The sequence below is a fragment of the Notothenia coriiceps genome, unplaced genomic scaffold (genome assembly GCF_000735185.1).
Source record: "Notothenia coriiceps isolate Sejong01 unplaced genomic scaffold, NC01 NC01_scaffold00004668, whole genome shotgun sequence".
Taxonomy (NCBI): domain Eukaryota; kingdom Metazoa; phylum Chordata; class Actinopteri; order Perciformes; family Nototheniidae; genus Notothenia; species Notothenia coriiceps.
In genome coordinates this window covers 1-3078 of record NW_011337369.1, presented here as the reverse complement: position 1 = coordinate 3078, position 3078 = coordinate 1, and positions in this window count along the sequence as shown.

The following is a 3078-nucleotide window of genomic DNA, read 5'->3' as shown; positions in this document are numbered from 1 at the left end:
CCCTATTTAGTGTCGGGGGGGGCGGGGAGAGGAGCTGAGGGTGGGAGGGTGTATTTCGGCTCCGTGCACATCTAAAGATATCTTTGCGTAAGTCTGGCACTTTCGTCTACGGAGGACCGCGAACACACTCTGAGTCCCCCCACTCCTGAGTAGCGGGAGACTGGGGGGCGCGACACTCTGCACCGTCCCCCCTTGAGTGTGGCAGTCGCTATGTGTATGGACGAGTAGAGTGCGTTAGCGTTAGGAGGAATCCGTCCGCATAACGATGTCAGGAAGAAGGGGTAACTAAGGAAAAGTGGAACATGGAGAATGAAGAGCTCCAGAGATGAAAGGGAAGCTCAGTTTGAAACTAAAACACGACACATTATTATATGTGTTTTTGCTTCTGAGTTATTCTGTATCAAAAACAGAAATGTAATTCATAGATATTTGGAAAACTTGACCTACGAACAGAACATAATTAGTAATAGTGAGCTGTCCTTTCTTAATGATATAAAAAGAACTACTTGAATCTGCGTCTTCGATATTTGAAACGACATATTTTTAAAAACAGTTTGAAATAAGAAGGAAGGAGTATTTTTAGAAATGACGTTAAAGTGATAATTATGTCAGCATTTCTTGGTGAAATAAGCAGCACACCAACAGCTCCAAACTTAACTCATAATTAAATTAATAAGAGTTGTAATCTTTAATGTAACTTGTGTCAGGACCTTGTGTTCAGATTTCAGAATATAAGACATTTCAAAGCTCTCCAGGTCAGATACATATTCCCCAAAAAGCAGACTTTTACGCGCTTTTACGCACAAACACATTTGAATCCGGCTAAATACATTTAACCAAACAAAGTTATTGTGTTCTCCCATGTGGCCTTGCAGCATGTGCGCTGGCGTGACAGTTAACTCCGGACATATGAATCCGTCATTTCGCGCATACATAATTAATAGCGAGAGGAGGGTTTCCTGCTTAGCATCACAATGGCTGCAAGCTGTAGACCCGTCGTGATTGAAAAGGAAATTGCACAGTGGAGAGAAAGAAGGGAGTAGTAGTAGAAGAAGAAGAAGAAGAAGAAGAAGAAGAAGTGGGGGCCTTCTCCACAAAAAAAAGAAAAAGCAATCTGGCCCCCCGATACCGTCGGCGCGTGCTGTGCGCAATCAGTGCGCTCTTTCTGTGTCACCAAATGGGCCAAACCGAGATTATGCGCGCGTTCAGAGACTGAAAACCCAAATAGTGTGAGCAGGTCAGCCGGATGGGAGTCTGTCTGAGCTCTGAAATGTTTCAACATAACCATTAGTGCGCAGAGAAGTCAGAGTGTCGAGGTGTTAGGGAGGGAGGACATGGTCAACCAAAATGCTGCGTTTTTGCCTAAAATTCTTATTTTCTTCAATTTGTCGTGTGTTTTCTTTTGTAAGTTGGTTTTGTCTGTTTACTACACAACACGTTTGGACAATATAAAGTGTTTATTTAACACTTTTATGCCATACAAATAAAACATAACGACTCTATAAGCATACCTTTAAAGCAGTACTTGTTGAATAAGGTCATTAAAGGAACATTATTGAGGACAGTATATTATTGGTATGTATCTGCACACTCTCATAAAGTATCCTATGTGTGTTAGAAGTAGGGTTGATAGTGTATTCTGACTTGTGTGTATTTGATATCCATCTACGGTTGAAATGTATTGACTGTTATTTTCTTATATTTCTAACTCGTGTGCCTTGCTTACATTCTGCTGTAACAACCATTTCCCAAATTAGGATACATAAAACATATCTTACAGAAAAAGGTCAGAAACAAAAAGAAAACGTTGACATGTTGATGTTCTTGAAACCTCATAATGCAGCTTGAACAGATACACACAACGTAAACCATCAGATGTCTAATAACTCAAAACTACAGAAGTTCATTTTAATATTATAATCAAAACAAACTGCTTATTTATAACTAAGCATTATTAGAATGAAAGTGCGTTGAAGTCACCACTGAGTCAATAACACAACTGACTGCAGACATAAAGGAAGGACATTGCATCTTGTTAGTGGATTTAAAGCGTCTGCTCGTAGAGATTTAAGGGATGGTGACAGCGGAGGAATTCAGTGTAATCTGCATTATGTAAATATAACATTTGAAAGGCCTGATTCCTGTAGTATGAACACCAGCAGGCTGCAGGTTGTTTAGCTGCGGACATATGTTGTTGTGTGTGCGGTTATTTTTCAGCCTCATTAACATACAGCTGTAGAGTGACACCCCCCACCCCCTCCTCCTCCCCTCTTCTCCTCCCCCATGAAGCCTTCATGTGCAGCCTGTGATTGGTCACGCTGCTGCAGAGTCATACTCACAGTTACAGTTGGCACATTGTGGAGGAGAGGTCTGTGGAAACGCCAAACACAAGCAACACACACACACACACACACACACACACACACACACACACACACACACACACACACACACACACACACACACACACACACACACACACACACACACACACACACATAAATCATAAAAACACTTTTTCAGTCGATTCAAAAGTCCCTTAAAAACGGAATTATCTTGATTAGTAAATAAGGAATACTTACTTTACAGTTAAGTGACTTTTCTTCAAGGAATTATTCTTGTAACGTTGCTGCTTTGCTTTCAACACAACATCCCTGTAATCATTAGAGCATGTGCAGACAAACGATCACCAACGATATTATTAAGGATTAGGGATTCATCGGTAATCACATTTTGCTGCTTTTCGCTTTTTTTACGTGACATGAAACTCTCTTTGGGTTTCAGACTGACAACAGATGTCATCGTGGTGTTATTTTTGTATTTTCCGACAATTTATAGAATAAACTACGAACCAATTACTCTAGAAAATAATTTTAGAGTATTTGAAACTTGTACATCGTTAGTTACAGCCTTAACGCTTTGGTCCCCTCCCTGTAGTGCGTTCTGTGTGTTTTAGTGCATGTAAATGGAAAGGCCGTTCCTCAATGTGGAGTACACCTGCTGCAGAGCCATTTCAAGTATACTACGTCATCGAGTGGAGCCGAATGCCGGCCATTCAAACAGTCCCTCTGCAGCATG